The 16,246-nt window shown below is 38.6% G+C and overlaps 1 long non-coding RNA gene across 3 annotated transcripts; it reads right to left on the bottom strand.

The window, feature by feature from the left end:
• Positions 1 to 5,126: 5,126 nt before the first annotated feature.
• Positions 5,127 to 15,615, bottom strand: LOC111869951. Of its 3 annotated transcripts, none has more exons than XR_002843770.2 (3): positions 15,583 to 15,615; positions 15,416 to 15,510; positions 5,127 to 6,755 (listed from the first exon to the last, which is right to left on the bottom strand). It is a non-coding gene; the product is annotated as an uncharacterized LOC111869951 (long non-coding RNA). The 3 variants fall into 3 exon arrangements; XR_002843769.2 differs by having other exon boundaries at positions 5,127 to 6,262; positions 6,610 to 6,755; positions 15,416 to 15,611; XR_004513605.1 differs by having other exon boundaries at positions 15,416 to 15,611.
• Between the last annotated feature and the right edge of the window lie 631 nt (positions 15,616 to 16,246).

Below are 16,246 nucleotides of genomic sequence, written 5' to 3'. Positions count from 1 at the left end.
CTGTTATATACATGGAGAGTTAATTTACATATTACACAGGTATATTCTATAGGGGCAACACCGGCAATGTTCGATTATTTTTTTGTTTTCTTCCGGCGGAACCCCAGTTTCAAAATAATTTTCTTTAATGTGGAGATGCATCCCTGAAAATCTAACGTTTTCTTCAACTTTTCGTGAACTTTTTTCAGGGTAGGTCTCCGTTTTTCGACTGTAGAAATCATCAATTGTTCTTCGCACCACAGACTCGTTAAAGTCATCCAAAGTGGCTAGTGGAGATTTCCTAGGTCTTTCTTTATGGGTGTTGAAAAGGAAGTGGACGCCCCAGATTCGATATTTTCTGTTTCTCGTATTATTCTTCTGACACTACTTTCCGATACACCTGTTGCCTTTGCTACTTCCACTCCTATGTTCTTCACTGTAATTGTTTGCCCAGCCTCTTTCATATACTTATATACATTACTAACAACTTCTCTTGATTGTGAATGCAACACTTTTCCACTCAATTTACTTTGTGTAGGTGGCATGTTAAAGGAGATAGAAAAAATGTACAAATATAAATAAACAAAAAATAAAATCAACGAATAAAAATAAAATTTTGTCACGTGTCACCAGTTGACTTCTGGCCCAATACTTCAACGCAACGTCTCAACTGTCTTTGGCGACGGCTATCCCAATACTGACTTCTTGCTGTCTTCTGTCTCTTAAGGTCTCGGCTTATGTAGGTGTTCTGTGGACTGGATACCAGACACTATTCCTCACTGTTTCGTTTCTACTGTCTACGAACGCGTTATTTGCATTACAATGGAAGTGCCTATTCCAAACTCACGTGTTCGGCAATCCATTGCCTCAGGAGAGCTCCTTCGCAACGGTCTGTTTGTATTCGATTTGTCACTGTTGGAACTCAACAATTTCCATTGTAGCCGTTGCACGGCAATGGACGTAAGGTAACGCGTCACAATATTAATATAGTAATTAGAGAATAATACACTCAAATATGACTCCAAGAGTCGAAACTTTTTAACTTGACTGTACAAGGAAGAATGCTCTTCAGCTCTTCAACTCGCACTGAATGTAGACGAATGACTAATCACAACACCCCTCAACTTTCACAAATGGACCTGCCCATCCACGGCTCAGCTTTTCCTAGACAGTCAGCTCTAAGTACTAGAGCTGTACAAACCAGTACAGTACACTGTATAAGTGTTATACTCACAGCATAAGTTTTTACTAAATTACATCAAGCCTTCACTACAATCTCACTGTCAAGCTCCCACTATTTTGGGCTTCATTATTAGTACAGTACCTTCAAGAAAGTCTGCCTCAAATGTACTAATGTTGCTATGCTGTTTTACTCTTTTGTAAAACGGTCCTGATATTTTTCTTTATTAATGGACACACATGCCTTTGTGAAAAATGCATATACAGTTTCAATGACATATTAAATGAAGCTTTCTACTTCACAAAACATGTGCCTTCAATACTCAATTAATATTTCATTCTGCCCAAGTCAATGACGTATAGAAACCTTGCCATTAAGATCTGGAAGCACACAGAATGCAGGGGGACCTGGTTTGCTGGTTGTCTTGAAACAGATTTGCATATCTACTATTAACTATGAATGTGTGTGATGCATTTCTAACAACTTTGAAATCCAAAGCTTTATTGACAATAATTTTCTCATGTGCATCTCTTACTGATAGCAACAATTTTAATTGTGGCCAGTCTTGTAACATATACTGTACAGAGACAGCCAGGTCACCATCAGAATTTTGCCCCAGTCTTGTAACATATACTGTACAGAGACAGCCAGGTCACCATCAGAATTTTGCCCCATGACCGAGAAGCTACTGATGAAAGGAAGTGTTTTACTCTGCAGATATTTGTGTCACATTCCAAAGCATTGTTATCAAATTTGATAATTCCCATTCCTTTCTCTAAATTTACGTCATTTTTCCTGGAACATCTGTATAAATATTTTTCCTTCCCCCCTCTGACTAGCATTTACTACACTGCAATGAACCATCCAGCATATCACAATCACAGTCCAGTGGTCATTATGTTCACTGCCAGCTAGGATTACATAAAACAGATACATTCTGATTCTTCTTAAATATGATATTTATACTGACTTCAAGCACAAAATATTTGCAGAAGAGGATATTTCCTTAAGCCATTATTTTGCACAAGGGAGAATTTGAGTCAAAAGCTATGAAAGTATGTATTTTCAAGCTGTAAGTTGCTTTCTCCGCCATATTTTTTTTTAGGTTAAATGTTGACTGAATAGCAAGAGATTTCTAGGCCTGCTTACATTATATGAAGGACACTGGATATACAACTGTTTGGGCAAGAAGTAGATGAAGGATCAAAAGTGTTTTCAATGTCTTTTGTGTGTATAGTATCCCTGGAGTTCGACACACTCCCTCCAATTATGTGGAAGAGTGGAAGCCTTTTCTTGCGCCTCAAATCACTGTGAAACAGCATCTGTAAATTCAATGCTGCCTGGAAACTATCCATGGAAGTGTTTCTTTAGGTTTCAGAAACAGGAAACAATAAGTGGTAGCCAAGGGTGCACTGTAAGGATGACTTCATTCTCCAAAGCCACAGTTCATTATAGCAGCAACTTCTTCTGGCTTGTGAACAATTAACACCTTTGTAACATCCCCCTGTTCTTCCTTGACAACTGCCTTTATATTCCAAAGAACAGCACAGGCATCCACTGTCCTATTTGGCACAGAGTCCATGAGTAAAATTCCCAGATCCCAAGACACCAATGGCCATGTTTCCAGCCAACAGTTACATCTGAATGCAACCATGACATTTCCACTGGATGGACTCCTGTTTGTTTCTGCCTTCCAGTGACAGATCCATATTTCATTACTCGTAACAACAATTCTTAAGAGAAATGCTTCTGATTCAAAAGTTCAAAATTCCCATCTGAACACTAACTTTGACATGCCAAGGCGATCATGGAGGATGGCCAGAACAGATGGTTCTGATATAAAACTGTTTATGTACTACACAGCCCATCAACAATGCAACAAATTATTCCATACTTCTTACACTTTCACTTTTGACACATGTTTCGGCCCTAAATGGCCATCTTGAGGTCTCTTACTAGGTTAAAACTGCTAAACTGCACTAATATTGTCCACTCAACACATGTTGTCCCTGTGCTTAACTAAGCACTACACCATGAAGGCATATGGGGGAGTGGATGTGTAGATCCACAGTTCTGATATAATGCATTAAGTAATCATGTATACTTTCAAACACATGTCCTGCATAATCTGTCTTCAATTTTCTCAAACACTTCTGTAGTTACTTCCTGTGGCCTTCGATGATAATGGTCATCTTAGAATATTGTCTACCCTCTGTGAACTGATTAGACCATACAGCACTTGCTCAGAAAGTGCAACATCACACCAGCCAACGTTTGTTCACGGACAAACCTCCATCCATTCCCTTCATTTCTGAGGAATCTGATAACAGTCAATGCTCTAACTTAATGTTTACCTACATGCAAATAGGCTGATTTACACTACAGCCACATCACAAGTTTCGAATGGACTGAACTGGAACTACACAGGTAACCTGCAGAGATGTGTGAGAACAGGTTACAACCTCTTTCATTGCAATACAGACATGTAGTCTATGTAGATTATATATCAAAGAGTCCTCCATAAATGTAAAATATATATTCTCCTGTATTTCCATGACATGTGTGAGGATTATACAACCCAAACAGAAAGAACTGACAAAAACTATTGTAGGCACACAGGCTCAGATTTACTTAGCACTGCCCAAGTTCCTTATGGAAAGGACAATTTAATGGGCTGCACAATGACAATACAATGGACAGCATATAAAAACTGTGATACTACAACAAGGGGAATATTATACTATAATTTCAACCCACAACTGCAAGAATCATCAGACCTAGAAACAGCATCTGAGAGATGTTTCAAAAGAACATGTATATTCTAGTTCATTATAGTGATAATACTGCCTCTGCTCAAAGGGTTTGTACTAGCTGACTCACTCCAAATTTGCACCAATCAAATTAAATCCCCTTAGCCTACCCTTTCCTTTAACGGCCAGACATAACATCACGGCTTATGTAACTCAACCCACTCGTACTCGCTGCTGATTGTCAAAACTGTAATCTGTGACCTTAAGCTACACTTGCACTCAGACCCATGGGTACGCAAGCAAATTGCTAGAGCTAAAACCCACTAAGACCCTGTACACTGCTGCATATATTACATACATACAGTGAAATTACTGTTTAATGTATCAATGGAGGTACAATTAATTTTCCATTAAATTTAGGTTCTAAAAGGGGATTATGCAAAGTTAAATCAAGAAGCTGTTCGTCTACTTCGTATATTCCTTCCAATGTTCCTGCAGTAGTTAGGATAAGACAATTTCTTTACACAAGCCATTAAAGACAGTTTCTACAGCAATAAATACAATTACCTCAAATAAATTTCTGAAATACCTAATGACATGAAACAAACACAGTGGTTGTGGAGGAACAAATGCAAATACTCATTCAATTACTATCACATTATATCCAAAAGTTTCTTATGCTAAATTCAGGTTATGTACTGAATCAAAATCCACTAATACAGGAAAATGCCACATAGCTTTCACTGATCTTTGGCTGTGACCAGAAAAATATTAACTCAATAAGAGAGTTCAATAAATGCAAGAACATTGAAATCTGAATTTCACTGTACTCTGCACTTGTGTCAGGAGCACCTGAGTTTATACCACTCTTGATCTAGATTATGTTCAGATCAGGCCACTCTTACATCAGAGAGTTCTGCTGTAAACTGAGTGCACATGTTAACCTAGATGAAACTCTTCTATTTCAACCCTTATCCCTTTCCTATCCTCTGTTGGAAACCTTTTACTGCCCCTTGTTTTGGTGGCATCCTTAGTGCTCAACATTCTTTGACACCTATTATAGTAGTTCACATATAGGAACAAGAGATGGCAGAGATTTTATATTTTTGTAAGCAGTCTGTCTTGCTTTTGCACTGCTTGCTTGTTGTAGCTGCTGAAGTACATTGGAATTAAAAAAGGATTGGAAATGGTAAACAAAATAATTGATGTTCAATATGGAAGCTGTGTCCCCATCAGATGATAAAAAGAATTTTATTATCTCGCCACTAATTACAATGAAGCACTGTAAATAATGTTGTCTTACACATCTACACACTGCAAACAACATGAAACACTTAGGAAAGTATTTCATTGCATCACACATGAACACATGAAACTCTAGCATTCTACACAGCAAAATGAAATTGGTGAGTTTGTAGATCCTACAGGAAAGGGTGAAACCATGACCTTTGGGCCCTTTACCTGCGGTAACTGTTTCACAGCCAACACAGCCTGTATGTAACAGTAGTCCTAATTGTACTAGAGTTAATTTTGTGCTCATCTGATAGATAATCATATGCAGTTTGCAATGCCTATGTCTGACATAGGTTAGCTTCGTCACCAAAGGGAACAATGAATTACTCGAACAATGTATCATCAAAATTCTTCTGAGCAAAATGTATATTTCCCTACTTCCACCCCACTTTACAAAGACCCAAAATATCTCAAGTCCCACACATAAGAAATTGTGTGTTAACTGTAACTGGACACACCAGATAACAGTAATTACAGTAGCCTGGTATAGGGATTGCCCATGCAGATCTTCGTACCCTCAAAAGGGTTTTTGGATGCCTGAAGAAATAGAGATAATAGTAACAATTTTTTACTTGTTCAGTGGTAACTGCAAATTAAGTACTCATTTGTGCTCTACGAACACCATCTCTGCCCAGTCCCAAGGATTTGAAGTGTCCAGCATTCAAGTGTAGGTAACATTTTTAAATAACATTACATATTATTCACTTGGAATTTTTGAGACAGTGTACCTAAATCACATCTTCTGTAATGTCTCCATTTGAGAAAATAAGGTACAAAGCCAATATGTCATATATTAGTTTCATTCACACTTCCTCTGGTAGATTCACATGATTCCAGCTGCAAATTATAAGATTTCTGTGAACCCCTTCAGTAATTACAAAAGATATCACATTTCGAGGTAAAAGTGTCACTTCCTTTAGGAATTCTGAATTCCCCTTAGATACTTACAGGGCTAAAATTTTGTATCATCACTGTTTTGCAGGGCCCATAAACACATCAAACTTCAGTAAAACTGAAGAGCCATGCCAATATGTCACTGGATTCTTATACCATTATATCACTGCAAAACAGATGTGAAATTTCTATAGCACTGTGTCATAAACACAAGCACGTTAAAACCTGCATGCATTCTTCAGAACCTTAATAAATTATGCTTGAAGTGCATGTTCCACTATTGAAATATTATACATTTCTTTGAAAATACTGGCAAATCTAATCTTTCCATGTCCAACATGGTGTTCAGCTAGGCTGTACCAGCAATGCTATGTTCTGAGGTTATATTTCCTATAGCAATGGAAATCAGATTGTCCTGCTTAAGCCTGCCCAGTCTACAGTTACGTATGGCCTGGATGAAAAATGCCCACAAGCTCCGACATAAAAAAAAAGACATCACAGTTAGCTTGTTACCTTATTATGTCTGTCAGCAGTAATACTCCACGTTCTTAGTCCAAAGTGCTCTCCATGTTCTCACAGGCAGTGATGCAGATCCTTCACTTGATGTCACGCAGCTTCAACACCATCTCCACTGCTTCTAGGTGAACCAGCCTCACAGTCTGCAAACAGATGCATTTCAGCTGCAGTCAGAATTCAAGGGACCCTTTTTACACTTTACCAATTACTGCTACAGCATATCACAAGTATATTTATAAAAACAACAGAATGTTAAGTCCCTATGTTTTACAGCAAATGTTCTAAACCAGGGATACATGTACACTCACAGGGTCAGTGAGGCCTCACAAAGTGCAGATAAGTTACTTCACACAGTCAAAAACAACCAGAAGCAGGCAACAGTTCTTGCTGCATACTTCTGGTGGCTTCAACCCTGATGAAGACAATATATTCCTGCAAAACTCTGGACTCTCTGCAAACTACATGGCATTACAACCCACGAGTCTGTACTCCCTTTACTCTGCATTTATAAAGCATGACAACATGTAGCTTGAGACAGAAATGAAGTTATCACTGAAAATGAAATGATGAAATTTCACACTGAGACCATGGGGCACATCAGCTGCATAGGATTCTGAAATGCCAACTTACAGCAATGCTTTGTCAAGTCTTCAATAATCCCAACAATGAAATCAGAAATCACCACAGACTGGGTTCCATACAAGCTACAATCCTCCTACCATATGCATATGTAGTGCTGTGTCAGTATTATATCACACTTTAAAATGAACCACAGGTTTCCTGTTCACCTGAATGAACTTAAAAAAAAAGTTCAGTTACCTCAAAAAGAACACCATGTCCCCCTTACAAAGACCAACAACCTAACGCTGATTACAGAGATAATCACTGTGAGAATCTTGTAGAACACACACCATGGGGGAAAATGCAGGCTTTCTTAACACTTTGCAGACCAGACGCATGATATCAGGCTTTTAGGACACATTAGGTTGTAACAAACTATACCTTGCTCTGGCGCCATGCAACTGCAATGAATACTGCATAATAAATCTTCGGAATGTATGCTAGTTATTCAGCAACTTGACCTGGCTGGCTAGGGTCCCTACTCCAAAAGGAAATAAACTTTGCCCCTTCCAGCTGTTTATGTACCAGGCAGGAAGTTAGTAGAGGCGCCATGCAACTGCAATGAATACTGCATAATAAATCTTCGGAATGTATGCTAGTTATTCAGCAACTTGACCTGGCTGGCTAGGGTCCCTACTCCAAAAGGAAATAAACTTTGCCCCTTCCAGCTGTTTATGTACCAGGCAGGAAGTTAGTAGAGGCGCCATGCAACTGCAATGAATACTGCATAATAAATCTTCGGAATGTATGCTAGTTATTCAGCAACTTGACCTGGCTGGCTAGGGTCCCTACTCCAAAAGGAAATAAACTTTGCCCCTTCCAGCTGTTTATGTACCAGGCAGGAAGTTAGTAGAGGCGCCATGCAACTGCAATGAATACTGCATAATAAATCTTCGGAATGTATGCTAGTTATTCAGCAACTTGACCTGGCTGGCTAGGGTCCCTACTCCAAAAGGAAATAAACTTTGCCCCTTCCAGCTGTTTATGTACCAGGCAGGAAGTTAGTAGAGGCGCCATGCAACTGCAATGAATACTGCATAATAAATCTTCGGAATGTATGCTAGTTATTCAGCAACTTGACCTGGCTGGCTAGGGTCCCTACTCCAAAAGGAAATAAACTTTGCCCCTTCCAGCTGTTTATGTACCAGGCAGGAAGTTAGTAGAGGCGCCATGCAACTGCAATGAATACTGCATAATAAATCTTCGGAATGTATGCTAGTTATTCAGCAACTTGACCTGGCTGGCTAGGGTCCCTACTCCAAAAGGAAATAAACTTTGCCCCTTCCAGCTGTTTATGTACCAGGCAGGAAGTTAGTAGAGGCGCCATGCAACTGCAATGAATACTGCATAATAAATCTTCGGAATGTATGCTAGTTATTCAGCAACTTGACCTGGCTGGCTAGGGTCCCTACTCCAAAAGGAAATAAACTTTGCCCCTTCCAGCTGTTTATGTACCAGGCAGGAAGTTAGTAGAGGCGCCATGCAACTGCAATGAATACTGCATAATAAATCTTCGGAATGTATGCTAGTTATTCAGCAACTTGACCTGGCTGGCTAGGGTCCCTACTCCAAAAGGAAATAAACTTTGCCCCTTCCAGCTGTTTATGTACCAGGCAGGAAGTTAGTAGAGGCGCCATGCAACTGCAATGAATACTGCATAATAAATCTTCGGAATGTATGCTAGTTATTCAGCAACTTGACCTGGCTGGCTAGGGTCCCTACTCCAAAAGGAAATAAACTTTGCCCCTTCCAGCTGTTTATGTACCAGGCAGGAAGTTAGTAGAGGNACCTAGTTCATCACAACTGACTTTACGCAACCATTCTGTTAAAGGTAAATCATCGTCATTATTGGTGTTATCCTCATTCTCAGTGCCATTCAATCCCTGAGTTGATAAGATTCCCCCATGCCAGAAGCAGTTCTGAATTGTTTTTGTAGTTACTTGTCTCCATGCTTGTTCAATGAATCGTATTGCGTCCAGCAGTGTAACTGTGTAATCTTGCTTCTTCTCGATGCGCTCTACAATTCTTAACAATATCAGTTTGCGGTAGTGACATTTCAGGTTCCTTATGACTCCCTGATCCATGGGTTGCAATACGCTTGTAGTGTTTGCAGGTATAAACACAAGTTTAATCTTCTCTAGATTTTGAAGTACAGGGTGCGCTGGACAGTTGTCTACAAGCAAGATGATCTTTCTTTTCCTTGTTTGAAGTTCCCGGTCCCAAGACCTGAGTTCAGCTTCGAACAAACTAGAAGTCATCCACGATTTTTTGTTAGCACTGTAGCGCACTGGTAGGTTTTCCACATTTTTAAAACATCTAGGATTTTTTGACTTTCCAATCACAAGCAATTTCCTCTTCTCGCTTCCAGTCGCATTAGCACAAACAAGAGCTGTAATCCGCTCTTTCGACAACTTGCCGCCAACACACTTCTCTCCCTTAAATTTCAGTGTCCTGTCAGGTGTCAATCGAAAGAAAATGCCGGTCTCATCGGCATTAAAGACATCCTTGTCTGCATATCCTTTACGTATACTGGGCCACACGGCAGTAAGCCATTCAGTTGTAGTTTCGGTATTTACACCCCTGGCTTCACCACTCACTTTACCCAAGTAATGTTGTGACACAACTTGAACCTATCAATCCATCCAGCACTACACACGAATTCTTCATCCTTTAACTTTTTTGCGAATTCTTCAGCTTTCACCATAAGAAGAGGGCCACTAAGTGGTACGTTATCACTTCTTTGCTGCTTAAACCATTTAAGCAGCGCTTCATCGACATCACTCCGTTCAGGCTTACACAATCGCTTTATTCTCGACCCATTTTGTTCAAATGTATCAATAATTTTTGTTTTATTTCTCCATATCGTTTGTACTGTAGAATTCACCAAACCAAATTCGCGGCATACATCAGCTTTTTTCCTTCCATTTTCTATTTCACGAATCACTTTAACTTTCTCTTCAATGCTTAAAACTTTCCTTTTCATTGCCATGTTTTCGCTACTGCACTTCTCTGGGTTTAGGCAGGAACACTATAGGGTAAGTAGACAATGTGAGATCCTGTTAGACGAGATTCTAGGAAAGAAATGTAGTTAACAACCTGCCGCGTCCTCTTGCACTATTCACGCAGTCCCACCCCACACCCTTGTTTTCGCATAAAACCCACGCTCCTCTTGCAGCCCGCGGTCGTATTCTTCCAGGACAGTCACGTCAGCAAGTAGAGAAAGTGAGGGTGGGCAGACACATCTAACTTTCCCACGATATCAGAGAAATTCAGGAATGAAAATGACGTTACATACGAGGTTGATGCATTTGTGCATGTCGTACTAAGCAAGGTATAAAAACAGTTGCTTTATGAGGAATTAGTTCATACCATTGAATACTTGACGCAATAGACAAGGTGTCGCAGAAACCGATGTTGCTATAACCAAGTTTTACTGTAATTAGAGTTTATATTAATTTTTAAAGTGAACAGTGCACAAGTTAGGGTAGTGGGAATAAAAATGCCGGTCCATAGGGTGATTTAAATATTTAAATTGCCGATCCGCAAAGTGTTAATGTTAAAGCAGGTGGTACATAAGCTATAGCAACCAATGTGCTTTAAAGAGATTGGTGTCCATCCATTTTCCTACATTAACCCTTTAAAAAACAAGTTTGTGCTTCTACTGAACTAGATGCCCATGTAACTTATTCAAGTTTTAAATGACAATTAATTACATTATGATACATTAATATGGGCAGGATCATCTCGATTTCATCAACTTAGAGTGATCAAACCATTAAGCATGGCAAGTAACATTTAATTTTAATATGCTATATCCAGTAACAAGGAACACTGCAACAAAGTTTCACCATACAGCAGAATGAATGTAGGGCACACCATTTAAAGCGATCTTACAACAACAAAAATAACACAATGCACACAGCCAAAAAAGGACACATCACAAGACACGGTATATACAAAATATAAGAATGACTCCCATGGCGGAAGAATGATATAATACGCGAGTTTGAAATACGACGTATAAGATCTTAATAAATTTTAATATATATAAATTTTATTATAGTACATGAAGAACACATTTTAAATCATTTTATAAACGACACATGATGGCGAGCAGTGCAATAGTTTAACATAAATAACACACCTGAGGATGGCACAATGATGCCGAAACATGCAGTGAAGTGACATGTGAGACTGTGTGCACTACAAGACAGTCAATACATACATATCATGGATGAGAATCAGTGCAAGAGGATGCTAAAATACAACATTAACAAAAATAATAAACTGGCTGACATGGTTGGACCACACATGATGATGTAGTAGTGATGCTTTAGGCATAAAATGAGAACCTGCTTTTTTTAAACTTCAGTTAGGACACTGCCTCTCAGGACTGAGGTCTCTGTGGATTTGCTCAGTCACAGTGGGCAAATGCCAGGACAGTAACCGCTTCCTTTCAAGTCCTTTACAGTTCACTGCTCACCACTGATCCTACCATTTGGCGCAGTATAGTCTGTAATACTGACAGCACTGTTAAGTGTAATAGATCCTTCTGACCCATGCTGTACCACGGAGACAATTCATACACTATAGTCTTATTTGACGGAATGTCTGATTTCACTTCAGACGGCCACATCAATGGGAAAACTAACTCTAAAATCTACACCGTAACATCTACCTACAAATCAACAAACATCATATGCTGTTAAACTTGAAAATCTTAACACGAGACTGAGGCACTAATTTCAAGTGAGAATTTTTAATGGTAAACCTTTGTCTTAATCACCAAATACCTACATCAAAATTGTTATAATTTTATCTCATCTATACTAGTGATCGGCGAGGAACAAAAACGGCCTGTTTAAGACCATACACAAGGTTGAAATACTGCCAAGTTCGCATATGCTGTATGCCAGTTGTTCTGAAACTGTGGGGCGCGAAGGGTTTGAAAGGGGGGGCGCAGCACACTTTCCTACAGATAAAAATTAAAACTGCCATAAATCAATTAGAAAAGTAACAAAAAATAAAAATACATATAGAAAAACTTTTGATGAATACAGGCTTTAATTATCATGAATTTCAAAATAACTAATAATTATTCTCTTTACCGGCAATTATAAAATGCGTATGCCAGAGACAGCGTTGGTAGTTCGGCAGCAGCCGCATCCTCTTCCAGGCAGCACTGAAAGCAGTGACTTATGTCATCTCATTGGCGCCTGTTGGGCAGGGAGCAGGCAGTTTGTCACCAGACTCAATGGTGATCGACGGGTATGCCTGTTTGATGTTGTGTTTTTATGCATTCAATGTTTCAGTGCAGTTGTGCTGATTTGTTTACCTCTTGAAGTTGACTTGATTATGAACTGATCATGAAGCATTTCCTGATTAGTGATAGAAATGAACACACCAGTGCTCCTTCAACTAGTGGTGGGAAAGAAGCTACCCAGTGTGAAAACGAGCAGGTATGATGAGAACTATTTATCACTAGGCTTTATGAAAACTGTGATCAATGATGAAGAACATCCGCAATGTGTAATCTAAGTATTTTAGCTAATAAAATTGAAGAGACATCTTGAAACCAAACATCAAAAGTTTACAAATAAACCAAAAGATTTTTTTGTTAGAAAGCTTAGTGGCTTAAAGTCCACCCAACAGAAATTTGCTAAAGCAACAAATGTAACTTCTAAGGCCCTTTTAGCCTCTTACCAGGTTTCTCATAGAATTGCTAAATGCAAGAAACCACACACAATTGCAGAAACACTGATTTTACCAGCAGCGACTGACATAGTATCAACAATATTGGGTGACTCTTCTGCTCAACAATTGAAAAATATCCCCCCATCTAATGACACAGTTTGTAGAAGAATTTCAGACATTTCTGATGATTTACATCAGCATTTAATTGAGAAGCTGTGTAACAACTGCTTTGCACTTCAAGTGGACGAAGCGACTGATATTCATAAAGATGCTCATTTGATTGCGTACATTCGTTTTGTTGGTGAGTGTAATATGCGAGAGGAATTGTTTTTCTGTGAGTCTATCTTGAAAACAGCAACAGCTCAAAGCCTTTTTGACATGATTAATGCTTTCTTTAATGAAAATTGGATATCATGGGATAAGTGCACTGGCATATGTACAGATGGAGCTCATTCACTGTTTGGAGTTTGTGTTGGATTACAAGCAAAAATTAAAGCTGTTGCTCCCGAAGCAGTATGGACTCACTGTATGATAAATCGGGAGGCTCTGGCAGCTAAAGAACTCAGCCCACACCTTCATGAAGCGCTGCAGACGGTTGTAAAAACTGTCAATGTTATCAAGACAAATCCTCAGAAGTCTAGACTTTTTAAAATGCTGTTGATGAAATGGGTGCTGAACACACTGCTCTGTTGTTTCTTAGTGATGCTCGATGGCTTTCATGAGGCAAGGTATTAAAGAGAATGTTTGAGCTGAGGCATGAGGTGTTCTGTTTTTTAAATGGGGGAAATCACTCACTGGCAGACAGTTTCAGCAACAAGGATTTTTTATTGAAAATGGCTTACCTCACAGATATATTTGAGAAACTAAATATCCTCAACACTTCACTTCAAGGGAATGAGGCAATTGTACTTTCTTGGAATGACAAAGTGAAGGCATTCATGAGAAAATTAGAGCTCTGGAGAAACAGTATGGAAAGTGACATGCTAGACATGTTCCATACTCTGGTGTCAATGGTACAAGACACTGATAATCCAGTGCTTCCAACAGACATAAAAAGTTGCCTACTTGATCATCTAATAATGTTGAAAGTTCATTTCGAGAAATACTTTTGCAATGATTTTGATGAATTTAATTGGATTAAAAATCCATTCAAAAATGCTCCTGGGCCATCATCTCTGAATGTAAATGAAGAACAACTCATCGATCTCACTAGTGATACTTCATTAAAAAGTAAATTTAAGGAACTGTCTTTGTTGGAGTTCTGGATACATATTGGCAAGGAATTCCCAACTTTGAGCCAAAAAGCATTGAAGATCCTGATTCCTTTCACAACAATTTACTTATCCAAGACAGGCTTTTCTCTTTTGGCAGCAATAAAGTCAAAGTATCATTCAAGGCTAAATATTGCTAAAAAAAGTTAGAGTGGCCATTTCTGATATTACACCACGTTTTGATAAACTTTGTTCTCAAAATCAGGCCCGTCCATCACACTGAACTTTGACATTTAAATGTTTGATTTTCTTTGCAGAAAAAAATTAAATACTTGTTAGTTAAATACCGTTTCATTTCAATACATATTCTGGTTAATTGCAAGTGTTAGACACTAATTTTTATTGCAGGCCTAATATTGTGATACTTCAATTTTGAGTAAGAAACTGCTAAATNATAGTATTTAGAAAAACACAAAATAAACTGAATAAAACGTCATACCATGACTTCTATTTTGATAAAAAAAAACAAGCTTTGGGGGGGGGGGGCCTGAGAGTATTTTCTCTTGTCAGGGGGGCTCAGAGGTAAAAAGTTTGAGAACCACTGCTGTATGCAATATTGGCAAAGTTTGTGTACATCAGTTACTGCATACTGACAGAATACAATAAATTCATCTGCCTTACAGAGTAATGGCAAACAAGGCTTATACAAACACGTCACACAAAGTAGGATGAGGCTTCCCCTCGGCATATGCAGATCATAAAGGAATTCGGGGGAAATGGAGATTGCACGATACATTGCAGTACCCACTACCACATAATTAAACCTTTACATGGCGTGCTAATTGAGCAAATACGTCGTATTTAAATTCTGCAGTTTTCTGATTAGGTTATATACTGAATGCATATTCATGAACCGTTAATTCCGGCAATATTTGCTTACCAATTTCACTACTAAATCTGTCATTCGAGTTTTTACGACCTTGACGCCATTTTGAATTTCTTGTTCATTTTACTTTCTTCGCCGTACACTTTTCGGAACGTTTAATAAATTTCACACAAAAGCCTACATAGCTTCCCAGTAGTTCTTGTCATTTATGCACTCCAAAAATTACTACGAAAATATTACTACCATCTCTACACGCGTAATTCACAACTACGTCACGGAAATTTATGTCACGTAACTATTTCAGTGCAATTTAGTATTACCAAAACAACCCGAATATGCCCCGACTTCTGCAATGAATATTACAAACATTAATGGATTTAAAATTACTTACATCCTATTTAGGACATGACCTTGCTCCATTCCTTCCTAGTGGAATTCACTCCTCATATTCCAACCACGAATCAATTACAGTCACATTATATTGACCTCCCTTCCTTCCTCGTGGAATTCACTCCTCATATTCCAACCACGAATCAATTACAGTCACATTATATTGACCGATAATCACACTCGTAGACAGCACTCTCCAACTCATCACATTGCATTGTGGTCATGACGTCATTACCCCTCCATTACCAACCTCAAATCGCTCAAATCGATGGCTATTTTCTCAAAATTACAAAACGTCCTTGTCTGTTGAAAATCCAAAATATACTTGATATAACATAAATGTTCTGCACTGCACACTTATGTCAGATATTCTGAAAATCTACATGTTCTGCATGCATACAAAATTTATGTCTTTCCTGGAACACGAATGTGTAATCAGGGTCTTCGGAATGGATGCAATACACTATTAGGTCTTGTAAGGATGTGAAATGCATCCCTTTATGGTCTTGTAATCTGCTGAATTTATCCATATAACTTCTATTTTATGTGTTTAACAACCCCTTCCTGAATATGCAACACATAATAAATATGGCCACAAAATAACCTTTTTATTTCATTATTTCAGATTTGTAAAAAAAAATCCTATACATTAAATACGTAGTGCAATCCAAAAGTTCCCGAAATTTGATTTTTGCGCGCGATTGGTTATGAGTACATCGAAATACCGCTAGGTGTCTCCCTACACATTCTTCTTGAATCGGTATGGCAAGCGGCGTCGAGTTGAGTGGTTGGGTTTATTGTTGGTGAACGTATTTCCATTGTTGTGTCTCCG

Source organism: Cryptotermes secundus, unplaced genomic scaffold, assembly GCF_002891405.2.
Source record: "Cryptotermes secundus unplaced genomic scaffold, Csec_1.0 scaffold1149, whole genome shotgun sequence".
Lineage (NCBI taxonomy): Eukaryota > Metazoa > Arthropoda > Insecta > Blattodea > Kalotermitidae > Cryptotermes > Cryptotermes secundus.
The sequence above is the reverse complement of the archived record's forward strand: the minus strand, read 5'-3'. Positions and strand labels throughout refer to the sequence as shown.